The following is a 15,375-nucleotide window of genomic DNA, read 5'->3' on the forward strand; positions in this document are numbered from 1 at the left end:
TATTTTAGAGGGGTGTGATGCCTCTTTTGCAAAAGAAAGTAAAGAAAAAAAAACAAAAATATAAACCTGGGTTCCTCTCCGCTGATTTTGTTACAAAGAAATATATATTTCACATTGTATGTCTTTTTAACAAAGAAAAACCGGTGTAATGCAAAAGGAATAACATAAACTTTCAAAAAACATAGTAAGTACTCCATATTAACCGTGTTAATTCGAAGCCTTTAGCGGAAAACAATTTTTTTTAATGTAGGTTTGTTTTTTAAAATACATACTTTAAATATATTCTTGTCTAATCTTCGGCTTTTATTTCTTTTTTGTATAAAAAATGATGTCCAGTTAATGTAATGCAAAAAAGAATCATGTAAACTTTCTAAAACTATAGCAAGCACCAAAGATTAGTCACCTTTGAAGGCTTAATGAAAGAGCAAAATAACTTAGGTTAGTTTCCAAGATACGTACTTTTATTTCTTTTTTATCTAATACTATATAATCTCTGGCATTTAGTAAATCTTACTTTTTCAGAGTTTTTTAACTCCAATTTTCTCGTTTGCTCAAAGGAGAAAATGGATATATAAGCAAACAAACGCTTATCCATATGTGCACCCGTGATACAAAAAAAAAGAGTGCGCCCGTGACACACTGCACAGAGGGGTCACACACAGACGTACACGGTCATCCCAGTCAAAAGTGGGAACGAGTCCTAGATGGTAAGGTGGTACGCCTGTTTACCGGAGCGGTAGAACTCTTGCCTGTCTCAAACCGGCAAACGAACGAAGTCAGCCCCTCCTCTCTCTCTCTCTCTCTCTCTCTCCACACATTTTCCTCGAATCTCGGCCTGCCTTTTCCTCTCCTCCCACCAGCGGGCCTCTCTCTCCATCCCCAACTCCCATGATCTCCAGAGCATGCAGGACCCATCCTCGGTCCGCTTCTTGCCTGTGTTCTCTCGATTGATTGGTTGCCTGGCACTACATGGCACAGAGCTGGAGGCCGCGCGACGTACGTACGTCCGCCCGGCAGGACGACTCGGCTCGGCTCGGACGCAGCGAATATGAATGCAAGCAGCACCGCACCGCGGTGCGCGGTGGCCGATGAACGTCGCCGTCCGTAGGCGAGACACCGGCTCCTCTCGCGGCAGGGGCATCGATCGCCGTGAGCGCCTCGTTGGCGCTCGGCGTTGGCGGGGCTGGAAGGAGGAAGCCCGGCGTGTCCGTCCGTGCGTGCGTGCGGGCTCGTGGACGCGACGGCAAGGGACGGACCGGGCGGCGGCCGAGGCGCAGCGCGATCGCAACGCACAGGAGCTCGCTCCCAGGCTTTGGCGCGCAGTCTGCTGCCCGGCCGGCCGGCCATCGCAGGTGTTCAGACCTGGCCCCGTCGCGATGCGCAGCGCAGCGCACCTGACAAGGCCGCCCCGTGAGGGAGGGAGCCAGCAACGCGTGCCCGGGCTTCCCGGAGCTCAAAGTGAACGTTTGCAAGTTGCAACCAAGTGTACCCTGCCCTGCCCTTTCGTGCGTGCCTCTTCGGTACGTACAAGCCCCTGCCTCCGTTCATGGAAAGGCTACATACTCAACAATGCCCTCCAATGAAAGATGACGACTTGCTTAATGCAAGTTTTAGAAAGAAACGGAGGCATGCATCCTCTAACTTGGAAAAGCATCGTGGCATATTAGCAAAAAGAAAACATTGTGGCATGCGAACACTGAAATTTCTGATCTCTTATTTCGATGCAAATTAAAGATGAAGATTATAAGTTGCTCCTTCAAACAAAAAAAAACAGATTGTTCTAATGTCTTATTTCAGTCCATTGGGAGAACGAGGATCAACTAGAAGGGATCGTTGGTACTATAATCCGTGATCATAGCCGGAAGTTTAATTATAGCGGTAGCCAATGAAAAGATAAGCTTCTGTTTCGATGCTTTCATCACAAAGGCGACAACGGTTAGATTTTGGCTAAACTTGACTAGAACAGTCGGATGAAACAACCTATAGTTGGCCTTTCAAGCAGTGATGGGACCTATCTTTTTTTTTAAACGGAGGCAAGAGTTTAGTCTCATCTATTAATTAAGTAGAAAAGAGTTGCCCGGTTAATTAACGGGAAACCAGGCTAAAACCATCATAACTGCTGAGCGGCACACACAAGATACCCCACACAGACCACTCCAAAGAGTGCCTCGTCGAGACAACACACATGCGTCATCGTCATCATTCCTCCCCTAGAGGCGTCGTCGCCAACCCTAAACCCTGAGCAAACGAATCCAATTCGCTGTAGGCGATCGTCGACTCAACCCACACTGTAGAGGCCGAGTGAAGTTGTATGAAGATCCACGCCAAACTCAGCCACCTACGATCAGACAATGCAGCTTGGACTCTGATGTAGAACAATGAATGGTAAAACAAGGCACGGCTAGCGCCACGGAAGATCACCGAATGGTCCACCTGCACCATTTGTCATATACCACAAGGCTCCACCGCCGCAGTTTCGACTTCACAACAACAAAACAAACCGAGGTAATCTCGTGGACACGCCGAAGAAGAGTTAACTACCTCAACCATTGCCGCGTCGCGCGATGTCGTTCACACCATCATCGTTGCCATAGAAATCTGAATCCCAAGACCACCGCCATCCACTGGCCCCACTCACCGATGCCGAGCTCCAAAGACGAAGCTCCCAAGAGGGAATACGACACCAAGGCGCCACCATCGTCCAATCACACAAGATTAAGGGATGCAAACACTGAAATTCCGTTCCGGTACCAACACATCCCTCTAAAAATGTTTACATATTTTGATGCAGATTAAATGTGAAGATTATAAGTTACCCCTTCAATAAAAATAAATAAAATGTTTTGATCCCTTATTCGGTCCATTGGGAGAACGAGGATCAACTAGAAGGGATTGTTGGTGCTATAATCCATGATCATAACGGGAAGTTTATATCGACAACCAATGAGAAGATGAGCTTTTGTTTCGATGCTTTCACCGCAAAGGCGACAACGGCTAGATTTCGGCTAAACTTGGCTAGAATAGTCAGATGTAACAAGGTAGAGCTGGAATCTGATAACGCCGAGGTGGTTTCGGCCTTGCAAGAGGGAAGATTGAGTTCAGTGACAGGACCTATCTTTGATGATAGCTACTACATGACCAAGGACTTTAAGCATGTTTTGTTCACTCGTTGTGACGGGGAGAGTAATCAAGTTGCCCATGAAATAACGAAGTTAGGTGGATTTTCTACCCTCGGTACCTGGATGGAGTCACCTCTGGTTGAGGTGGTTTCGTTTATTGTATCTGATACGCTGGTTCTCACAAATAATTAAATAAAATATCATTTGTCAAAAGAAAAAAAGAATTAGAAGTAGTTGATTGTGATTGTCCGAGAGTACCCTTTGAAATAACTTTATGATTCGTGTAAACTTTTAACGTGGTGTACCGAGGCAAAACAAGTGAAATGCAAGAAACCAGCACATTTGCGCCATCACTAGAAGAGAAGATGTGTTTAAGGGGTTTTGTAGAAACAATCGTGCGTAGACGTTAATCCCCTGAACTGACAGACCAGGCCCGCTTGCAGATGCTGACGTGGCAAAATAATAATATCAATTGCATATATACGGATCTAAGTTTCTTTTGCAGAAAGACTCCTTCTCAAAAGAAAAGAAGCCCCGCGGTATTTTAATCAAGAAGGAGGGTGTGCGTGAGGAACTGAATGCTAGAGAAGCACACTTGTTTAACAATAACCACGCATGCATGCATGTGGTTCCATTATTATTTATGTTTGCCATGCCATGACACACGATGCATGTTCTCAAACGGACCTTTGCTACGTAGGAAATGGTTCCCTGTGCTGTGAGTCCCTGCATATAACTGGAACTTAAAATATTCAAGCGACCGGAAGGTTTGTGCCCATGCATGGAAGAAGAGAAGAGACGAAGCAGGAGTAGGCGCACAAGTCAACCGACGACACAATAGCCTCAACACTGCATCCATCCAACAGGCCAAGAGGATGTCGGAACACACACACTCCACTGTTGGACTTGGACGAGCCGAGCCCCACATGGATGGATGGATGGATGAGACGACCTCGGTCTTGGTCTTGCCATGCATCCCCGAGCCGAAAACAAGACAAGGATGCCAACACTTGGGTGGGTGGGTTCTGTACGCCTACACTTGGGAGTAGTATATACTCTACGTAGGTGTAGGTTTAGACGCAGCAGTCAACCGCCCATCCCATCCCGACCCGACCTGTCTCGCCTCGCTAGCTGCTGCCCGGGACGTGGCGTGCGACCGCTGACTGCTGCCGTGCCGCGGCTGATGGTGCCCGCGACGACGCCGGGCGGGCTCGAGAGAGACACGCACCTCTCTCCATCTTGCCTGTGGATACTGGATAGACACACGACACGAGACGATCCCCGCGCTCCACAAAGCCAAGGTACCGCCAGCCGATTTTAATATCGCGGCCCGTCCCTGCGCCCAGTCCATGCGCCGCCCCTCTCTGCGACTGGGCCACGCCCCACCCACCCTAGGCCTGGCGCTGGGGTCGGGCTCTCCCGCTGGTTCCCAGCACGCACTATTGTGCAGGGCCAACAGGTGGCCGACACCTGTCCCGGTACGACCCCACCAATTAAGCAACCCTTATCTCTCCAATTGCAGTTAGCTTCCAGAAAATCAGCAAAACCACATGTTTCTCTCCCGCGTAACAACAGATTGCCGCCAAAATCTCTTCGTGGCTTCATCCATACTCTCATACCAATCTGTTCCATTGTTAATTGTTGCCCCTGGATCAAAGGAAAATATATAGATCAAGATTGATAGGAAATTGTCCTCTCCGTGGATCAACATCTACCGTGTTCTTCAGCATGGACGGAGCTCCTGCCACTTCATCGTCCGCAGGTATGTTCTTGCGCCTGGGATGTACAGATTGTCAACACTCTTGATCATACGAAGGTGATAAGATTGAAAGAAACAAACAAAGAAAGAGTTGAATCTATGACATGCAAATTACTCCCAGTACTTCATCTTCCATAGCCCTGTTTCTTTCAAACACATGCAAATTAATCCTTCAGAATTGCATTATAATTCTGTTAGTGATGATTACTCCTATGATGTTGCGCACATTATGCATCAGAGTACCACCTAAGTTTATTATAAATTTTACTGCCTAAGATTCTCCTTTGACATATTCTCTTTTTTGCTAACTCTAATGATAGAGATTACTATATCAAAGAAAAAGATCAATATTTAGCTAATGCTCCCGTGAATACCATGTGTTGTTTTCAAAAAAAAATAGCTCTATCTTTAAGCGCTTTTCAGGTTTCACTAAAACCAGGACTGTGAATATCGTGTGAACTTTTACTCCATGTGTCGTCCGTGAACTAATTAGTATATGATATTTTTTTATGTTGTGTAGATCATGACACCAAAAATGTGGGAGAGGCAGGTCGAAACACAGATGATGATTACAGCAAAAGGTTAAAACCAGAGATAGGAATGGAATTTGAGGATGAAGAGATAGCATATGAGTTTTATAATGCATATGCAGGTCATACTGGTTTCAGTGTCAGGAAATTTTGGCATGATAAATCCTCAACGAATGTTATTCGAACAAAATTTGTATGCTCAAAGGCAGGTTTCAAGGACAAGAGCAAGGAACAATGCCAGCGGAAGCGAGCAGATACAAGAGTTGGGTGTCCGGTAGAGATGACCATCAAAATAAGTGCTAATGGAAAATATGTTGTAAGCAACTTTGAGGATGCTCATAATCATGAACTCGTAACTCCAAGCAAAGCCCATCTACTGCGATCTCAAAGAAGAATTACAGAAGCTCAGAAGGCCCAGATTGACATATTGAATGATTCTGGTATTAGACCAAAATCTGGTCATGAAGTGATGAGTAGACAAGCAGGGGGTAGGCGATGTCTTAGCTTTGGTCAAAAGGATTATAAAAATTATCTCCGATCAAAGCGTATGCAGTCAATCCAAGAAGGAGATACAGGTGCCATTCTTCAATACCTACAGGACAAGCAGATGGAAAATCCTTCCTTTTTTTATGCTATACAAGTAGATGAAGATGAGATGATAACCAATATATTCTGGGCAGATGCAAGATCAATATTAGATTATCACTACTTTGGTGATGTGGTATGCTTTGACACAACCTTTAAGACAAATAGTTATGGCAGACCATTTGCCCCTTTTGTTGGTGTCAACCATCATAAACAAACAGTGGTTTTTGGAGCTGCATTATTGTATGATGAAACATCTGAGACGTTTGAATGGTTGTTTGAAACATTCAAAAGGGCCATGTCAGGAAAAGAACCGAAGACAATATTGACCGATCAATGTGCTGCCATTATTAGTGCCATTGGCAAGGTTTTTACTAACTCAATACATCGTCTATGTGTGTGGCCCATGTATCAGAACGCTGCAAAACATTTGAGTCATGTTTTTCAAGGTTCCAAGACATTTAAGAAAGATTTTGGCAAGTGTGTTTATGATTTTGAAGAAGTTGATGAATTCATAGCAGGTTGGAATGATATGCTAGTGAAATATAATTTGGAAGATAATGACTGGCTACATAGATTATTCCAGAACAAGGAGAAGTGGGCTTTGGTTTATGGTCGACAAACCTTTTGTGCAGATATGATATCCACACAAAGAAGCGAGAGTATGAATGCACTATTGAAACGATACCTGCATGTTCGCCTTGATTTATTAGATTTCTTCAAGCACTATGAGAGGGCCATGGATGATAGAAGGTATGCTGAAGTGGAAAGTGATTTCTATGCGAGTCAAACATCACCAAAGGTGCCATATGTGCATATGCTTATACAAACATCGAAAGTATATACACCTGCTATGTTTGAGATATTTAAAGGAGAATTTGACATGGTAATGGGATATTGTGTGTACGAGAGTGGTCGTACTGGCTCTATTTCTGAATTCAAGGTTACCCATTCAGCTAGCCAAAATAGTCATACTGTGAAATTTGATCCCGATGGATCAAAAGTTTCATGCTCATGCAAAAAGTTTGAATTTGTTGGGGTGTTGTGTCGTCATGCATTGAAGGTGTTGGACCACAACAATATAAAGGAGTTGGCACCGGAATATATCTTGAAAAGATGGACAAGGCGAGCAAAATCAGGGCCCTCACAGGCAATTCAAAAGTGCAGTGATGATGAAGATACAAGAGTTATGCTAGCTAGGCAGTATGGATCATTATGCCGCACTTACAATAACATTTTGAGCAAAGCAGCAGCAAACAAAGAGGCATATGCACTACTGCAAAGTATGTCAATTGAACTAATGGAAAAGATGGACCAAATTTTACATGGAAATCAATCAAAAGATATATCACCAAATCATGAACAAGCAGAGAAGCAACCAGTTGAATGCAACATTGAGAATGTAGTCACAGAGAAGCAACCAGTTGAGTGCAACCTTGAGAATGTAGTCACGGTACAGGGAATAAAGAGAAAAGAACAAGGAAATAGCAACAAGAGGATTAAATCTGGACTGGAGCTGAACAATAAGAATAAATGTAATAAGAAAGGTATGGTATTCCTCAAGAAATAGCTAAATCAATATCTGGTCATGTTATTGAAATAGATCTGACAAATTGTTTTGCAAATAGGTCAAGGAACAACATGCAAGAATAAGAGTGGATTGTGCTTCTGCATCATCTGGACCAAATCCTAGCTTCAGCATATCATATGAGAACTATAATTTGCAAGTATTACAGCATGCTATGCCTCCACTACCAAATGCTGCTAATTACAATTTGCAAGTATTGCAGCATGCTATGCCTCCACTACCAAATGTTGCGAATTACAATCTGCAAGTATTGCCGCCCGCTATGCCTTCGGCACCACAAGCTGTTTCCTCATTACCACATGCACATAATTATAATTTGCATGTACTGCCGGGTACTATGACATCGGTACCACGACCTGAGAACTATAATTTGCAAGTATTACAGCATGGCTTGCCTCCGCTATGGCCGGCAAGCACTACTAGTTTTCAACAGTTACTTGGCTTGCGACCACAACAACCATATTTCTATCATAGCATTCAACCGAGTCAGGTATGTTTATTTAGTTATTTTTTAAAATTAAGACGAGCATGCACGGGTCATTTACTTTTTTATTAACACTACATGTAGACTTCTGTGGTGTCATCGGACTCCGGATGGCCAACATCTCATAATCACCAGCCGCCAACTAGCACTCAACCAAGTCAGGTAGAATTTTATTAGTTAATCGCTAGAAATTAAAATGAACATGCACATGTCATTTGCTTGTATTGACTTTTGAATCAACATTGTATGTAGAGTTCCCAAATGCTATCGGACTCGGGATGGCCAACATCTCAAAAATGACCAGCTGCCAATTCAGGTATTGTTCACTTGCAAGTCATATTCCCAATTGAAGTTTATATCTCCTAAGAAATCATTTCTTTGTTCTTCCAGGTCTTGGGTAGCCAATCAAGTCACATACAAGATAAACACTTTTAAATAGCTCTATGTAAACTTTGTATCTCAGGATTGCTCTACAAGACAGTTCCCTTGAGGTGTAATAATTTATCTTACTGTTCCTTTTGATTTTAGATGCGCAATGGTTTTATGCTCAAATAAAAATATATACATGAATATGGATTAGTTGTTGGTTATTCCTTTTGATAAGTTAGATGTGTAACTGAGGTTTGGTTTTCTAGTTAAATGTGGTCTTATAGGCACTAAATTCATTAAAAGGTGCTTTCACCAATTTGTGATTTCCCCTGTACTGTATGACTAAAGAGCAGAGGAGAGTAGATAGCTTGCATACTTCAGAGTTCAGTACATAGCTACTAGTAGTACAGAGCTAGTACATTGCTACCAGTAAAGAGCTCGCATACGTATATAGCTGAAAGCTAATTAGGTACTAGCACAGAGGTAGATGAAGCAGTGAATCATCTCTCACCTTTGCCTGTTGAGCTTGCATCGAGTTCGCATCTTCCACTGTGATCGTCCAACCTCCCGCGGAATCTCGGCCACCGGCTGCACGCGCTACAGTTCCACCATGCCACCATCTCACAGGGAGCGGGTCAGCCACAACCTTCGGCTGGCCTTGAGTGTGCCGGAGCCGGACGACAACAGCCGCGACGGCCCCGTCTTGCCGCCGGCCAAGTCCACGGCCGAGCGTGGCGCAGCGCACCTTAGCCGAGCGGAGCTAGCCGTGACGGATCCCACCTTGCCTCCAGCCAAGACAACGGCCCCAGGCCGCGCAGCGTGCCGGAGGTGAGCGGCGGCGACTCCTGCCTTACCGCCTTCCAACCCTGCGGCTCCTGGCGGCGGCGCGCCGGAGACGGGTGGCGCTAGCCGTGACAGCTCCGGGCGGCGAAGCGCGTAGGAGACGGACGGCCCTATACAGCTCCGGTCTTGCCGCCGGCGACGGACCTGAACGGTGGATTTCATCTGGTCGGAATCCTCCCTCCGAGTGGAATGAGTGGCTGTGGAAGAGGGAATGGCAGTAGCGGTACGCTGGGATAAGGCAAAGAAAAATCATTTTCAGTAAATTAAGAAAAGGAAAACGTTTTATTAAGTGGTGGGGTCCTATCAGGACAGATGTCGGCCACCCGTTGGCCCTGCACGATAGTGCGTGCTGGGAACCCAGCAGGAGAGCCCAACCCACAACCGCAGGCTAGCTAGCTACAGTCGCCCATCGCCGGCCGGAGAAAGCCTATCCACCTACCCTACCATACCCTACCCCGGCATCTCGTCTCGATACCGCTGCTGCCTCGCCGCAGCCCCGCCGTCTCGTCTCTCGTGCGTGACGTGAGCTGAGGTGAGGTTGCTCTGCTCGTTGGGCACGCTGGCCGGGCAACCGGTCCGTCGTCTCCTTCCACGACCTCGCCTGGACCGAGGCCGCTACGACGCGATCTGTCTCACGCTGCTGCGGGCCCCGCTCCAGTACTCACTTGAGCCTAAGACATCGGCCGCGTCAGCTCACCGGAGCTCCTGAGGCCATCTCCACCGCGCGACCCCAAACGGACGTCCGTTTTGGCCGGATTTTGTCACTTTGGGGCGCCGATGGGTTCGCCCGTGTCCGCCTCTGTCCGTTGGGTCGTGCGTGCGCCCACCGCGCGGCCGCACCCCAAATCACGTCCGCGTTGAACATGATTTAAAAAAACAGAAAAACATAAATAAAATGACTTAAAAAAGTAAATAAGCGTAGTTTAATAAACTTAAAACTTAGTTAGGGGGTCACGGCCACAAAACGGCCCACTTTCACGTCGAACTTGACATAATTAATAAACATAAAAAGGAAAATAAAAAAACGTCCGTCGCCAGCGCGCTCCTGCCCGTGCCCGTCGATGCCGTCGCCGTCGTCGTCGTCACTGACGAGGTCCACGTAGGCCGGCAGCGTCCAGAGGTGGGCCGGCGGTGCGTGGTAGACGGGGGCGGGCTGGACGGCGGGAGGTGCCTGCACGACCTCCTCCCGTGGCGACGCCTCCCGCTCCGGTGACCGCGGCGGAGTGGCGCACCAGTTCACGCCCACGGCGGCGGCCATCTCCGAAGCAGTGCAGGACCAGCCCCACCCCTGGCCCACCAGGCCCGGGTGGAACGCGGCCACCGGCTCCTCCTCCATCGCCTCCTCCCTCCTCTCCTCCTCCTTGACAGCCACCATTTGCAGCTCGGGGAAGGCGACGTCGCCGGCGGCAGAGAGTGCCATCGCCTCCTCCAAGCCGTCCCATTGGCGCTCGTCGTGGGTGTACATGGAGTCGTCCATGACACGCTGCACGAGCCGGGCCTCCTCCTCCGCTGTCATGCGAGGAGGTGGAGGTGGTGACGGAGACGGGGAAGGCGACGGCGTGGGCGTGAGGCCGCGCACGCGCGTACGCCCGCGCACCTCTCGACGTGGCCGCCGCGGCCCCGACACCGTGCCGGCGAAGTATGACGCGCAACGCGTGTCGTGCTCGTCCCGGAGCCACGTGTCCTAGAGGTCGGAATCTGGGGCGTACCTGTCGTCGTAGAACAGGTCGTCGGGGAGGAGGCGGCGGCGGCGCTCGATCTCATCGCGGCGCGCGCGGCCGCTCGCCGGCACAGGCGGGATCGGGACCCGGTCAGCGCTGAGGTGCCAGCCGTTTGGGAGGTGGACGTCGCTCCACGGGACCGGCGTCCTCGTATCCCAGTACCGCCGACACACGTCTGCCGCGAGGTACTGCCGGTCGCGCTCGCCGGCGGGCCTAGGGTTGATGGTGAAGGGGGCCGGCGCGGGGCTCGACGGGAGGAGCGCGGCGGAGACGCGGGCTCCTCCTTCTTCACGGAGCCGCAGCGGCGCCCCGAGGAGGAGCCGGCCTCACGGTCGTGCTTCCCCTTGCGGTTCCAGAAGCCCATGGCGAGGTGGCCGGCCGACGAGCTCGAGGACAATGCAGGGCTAGGGTTCGGCGCTGTCGGGTTTCGAGGAGGCCGCGGGGTGGCGTGGGGCAGTGTGGACGACGACCGGTCCACGCTTCCCACGTAAAGAAGGACGGCGACCTTCCGATGTGCGGATGACAGGTGGGGTCGCCCGCTCATGCGCATTGATGTGGGCGGGTGGGAGGTAGGTGGCCGCCTGCCACGCGGCCCCGACGCGGACGAGGCGTGCGTCCGTTTGGTGCCCGCCGCGACCCAAACCCGGCGCAACTTTGCGCTTGAAATGGGTCGGCCCGGACACAAAACGGACAAGATGGGTCCGGCCCGTCGCGCGCTAGGCCGCCTCGTTTGTCCCTTTTACCCCAAACGGACGGGGCCGGACAGGATGGGGTCGCGCGGTGGAGTTGGCCTGAGGCCAACCCCATCCCGTCCGGCCTCGTCCGTTTGGGGTAAAAGGTACAAATCAGACGGCCCAGCGCGCGACGGCCCTGTACCCATTTCGAGCGCAAACATGCGTCGGGTTTGGGTCGCGGCGGACAGCAAACGGACACGTCGCTCGTCCGCGTCGGGGCTGCGTGGCACGCGGCCACCTACCTCCCACCCGCCAAAAACAATGCGCACGCGCGGCCGGCCCCACCTGTCATTCGCCCGGCAAACGGTCGCCGTCCTTAAATGGGAAGCCGTGGACCGGTTGTCGTCCACACTTCCCACTCCAGCCCTCTCTGCCCCCTCGAAATCCGACACGCCCCAAACCCTGGCTCTCCTTCTCCCCGTCCTCGATCTCGCCGGCCGGCCGCCTCGCAGCCATGGGGTTGTGGAACTCCGGCCGCAAGGGGAAGCACGACCGCGAGGCTGGCTCGTCCTCGGGCCGTCGCCGCGGCTCCGTGAAAGAGGAGCCCGCATCACCACCGCGTCGGGCCCCCACGCCTGCCCCATTCACCATCGGCCCTACGGTCGGCGGCGAGCGCGACCGGCAGTACATCAGCGCGGATGTATGCCGGCGTTATTGGGAGACGAGGACGCTGCTCCCGTGGAGCGACGTGCACCTCCCCAATAACTGGCACCTCTCCTCCGACCGGGTGCCGATCCCGCCGGTCCCGACGAGCGGCCGTGCCCGCCTCCAGGAGATCGAGCGCCGCCGGCGCCTCCTCCCCGACGACCTATTCTAGGACCCCAGGTACACCCCCGACTCCGGGCTCTGGGACACGTGGTTGAGGGACAAGCACGACGTGCGGCGCGCCTCCTTCTTTGCCGGTACCTTGTCGGGGCCGCGGCGGCCACGTCCAAAGCGCGGAGCGGCTGCTCCCCAGGTGCACGGGCGGATCCGGGTGCGCGGCCTCACGCCCACGCCGCCGCCTTCACCATCTCCGTCGCCACCACCACCTCCTCGCATGACAGTGGAGGAGGAGGCCCGGCTCATGCAACGCGTCATGGAGGACTCCATGAAGACGCACGATGAGCGCCAATGGCTGGGCCTCGAGGAGACGATGGCCCTCTCTACAGCCGGCGACGTCGCCATCCCCGAGCTGGAGATGGTGAGGACGGAGGAGGTGATGGAGGAGGAGCCCTTAGCCGCGTTCCACCTGGGCCTCGTGGGCCAGCACTAGAGCTGGTCGTGCACGGCTCCGGAGATGGCCGATGCCGTGGGGGCGTGAACTGGTGCCCCACGCCGGCGCAGTCACCGGAGCGGGAGGCGTCACCACGGGAGGAGGGGGTGCAGGCACCTCTCGCCTTCCAGCCGACCCCCTTGTACCATGCACCGCCGTCCCACCTCTGGACGCTGCCGGACTGCGTCGACCTCATCAGCGACGACGACGACAACAACGGCCACTGAAGACGGCCACGGCCACGGCATCGACGAGCACGGCAGGAGCGCGCAGACGGCAGCGGTTTTTTTAATGTTAATTATGACAATGTGAACCGTGGAACTGGGCCGTTTTATGACCGTGATGGTTAATTTATGTTTTATGTTTTTATATTTGCGTTTATTTACTTTTTTGGGGCATTTCATTTTAGTTTTTGTGTTTTTTCAATCACGTCCACCCCGGACATGATTTGGGATGCGGCCACGCATTGGGCACATCGACGACCCAACGGCCAGAAGCGGACATGGGCGAACCCATTGCCGCCCAAAGGGAAGAAATCCGGCCAAACCGGACGTCCGTTTGGGGTCGTGCGGTGGATGACCGCCCTCAAGACCGATTATAGGAGTAAAATTTTGGTTTTAAGGGGTTAAACCGCCCTAGTGATCCCTGACCGGTTTTTTTACTCGCATCGGCCACCGCTTATATTTACTCGGCCGAGGCATGTTCACGGGAAAAAAAATCTCCTTCTCCCTCGCTCACACCGCATCCACTCCAGTGCCACACAAATCCCCTCGCCCGCACTGCAGCTACCCCCACACCCCCGCTCACACTTCCAATCGGTTTGCACTGCAGCTACCCCTACACCTAGTGATCCCTGACCGATATCCCGACTCTGACCCCGACCATGGCGGTGTGAATTGGAAGATATCCTGGCCTAAAAAGAAGACGACAACTAGTTTTTTTTAGTTTTTCGTTCGAATCGACTAGTTTAAATCTATGCTATGCAATGTACTCCCTCCGTTCCTAAATATAAGTCTTTGTAGAGATTTCATTAGGTGGACTACATATGAAGCATAATGGACGAATCTACACTTAAAATGTATCTATATACATCCGTATGTGGTTCATAGTAAAATCTCTACAAAGACTTATATTTAAGAACGGAGGGAGTAGTTTGAACCGAATTGTGTTATCTATGGGGAACTGGCAATCGTCTTCCACCCCGACGTGCTAATGGCGTGCCGCCGCTGCCTCTCCTACACCGGAGTCGGGCTGACCTTGTAGTTCACGCGAACGAGAAGTCATCAAGGCATCGATCCTGCCGAACCATCGCCTTGGTGGAAAGATCGCCAAAGCTGAAGCCAAAATCACAGACCCATGTGCTCCTCCATACCAGGAACAACCATACGTACAACACCAAAGCTCAACGAATCCATGGATCCGAAAGCACACACCTCCGGAAGCTCCCCGACTCCGCCACAAGTGACATTGCTGGGATGGAGATGGAACTCCAGCAACATTATTCATCTGCAACGCCGCGTCCACCATCAGAACAACGCCGCCAAGAACACCTACCCTAGTATCTACACGCCAGAGCCAAAGATCCGGGGCTCCCCCACTCTCCCGTCGCCGGAGCAGCGGCCGGAGAGGGAGGGAGCCCCTGGCCTAGCAGGCAGCGGATGCAGGGAACTTCAGTCGCGTCCTTTTCGCCTTTCTGGAACCGTAACTCGGGGAAAGAAAATCAATGTAGCTATGACACAACTTATAAAAGGAATTCTCTATTTAGTATATCCCCTATCATACACCGCAGAATTAAGAGACATTTTTTTAAGAGGCATTTTGATGTAGTAAGTTTTTGCATGTGCCCTAATCGTCAAAATGTGTCCATGAGATTTGGAGCCATCTTGCCTCGAGCCCTCGACGGTGGGCCAACTTCTTGGTCCGCTGACTCGTGGGGCCTCCCAGCCAACAAAAAGTTTGCAGCAACCCATTGCCGTTCGCCGTGGGACCCACTCGTCAGTAATCCCCAATCTCCTGCTGCCTGCCCAAACCACGAGGCTCCTCCTCCAGGTCCTCCGCCCCCCAGGCCACCGGCGAGCTGCGCGGCGGCCGCCGCGCGGCACGTAGCATCCTCGTCGCGCCTCGTGCGGAGCCACGGCGGTCGCCGACCTCAAGTGAGGGAAATGGAGGGAGGGGAGGCGCCTGGCTAGGCCAACTGCGGTCGAGCACCCTAGGGGCTGGGCCGACGGTGACGTGCGCCTCGTGGACACAGTGCGCCGCCGCGAGGCCCTGCGAGCTCTTCGAAATCGGGGGTAATTTGAATCTAAACCTGTCCCGTTTTCCAAAATCACGCTAAATTTACCGATTTTGTGGGAGGCGGCTCGCAGACAGACTTCTTAGCCTGAATTT

At 51.3% G+C, this 15,375-nt stretch overlaps 1 long non-coding RNA gene across 1 annotated transcript; it reads right to left on the reverse strand.

The window, feature by feature from the left end:
* Positions 1 to 4,628: 4,628 nt before the first annotated feature.
* Positions 4,629 to 9,493, reverse strand: LOC123080530 (uncharacterized). The gene is made up of 2 exons (XR_006438460.1): positions 8,946 to 9,493; positions 4,629 to 4,895 (listed from the first exon to the last, which is right to left on the reverse strand). It is a non-coding gene; the product is annotated as an uncharacterized lncRNA (long non-coding RNA).
* Between the last annotated feature and the right edge of the window lie 5,882 nt (positions 9,494 to 15,375).

This window comes from Triticum aestivum, chromosome 3D (genome assembly GCF_018294505.1).
Source record: "Triticum aestivum cultivar Chinese Spring chromosome 3D, IWGSC CS RefSeq v2.1, whole genome shotgun sequence".
Classification (NCBI taxonomy): Eukaryota; Viridiplantae; Streptophyta; class Magnoliopsida; order Poales; family Poaceae; genus Triticum; species Triticum aestivum.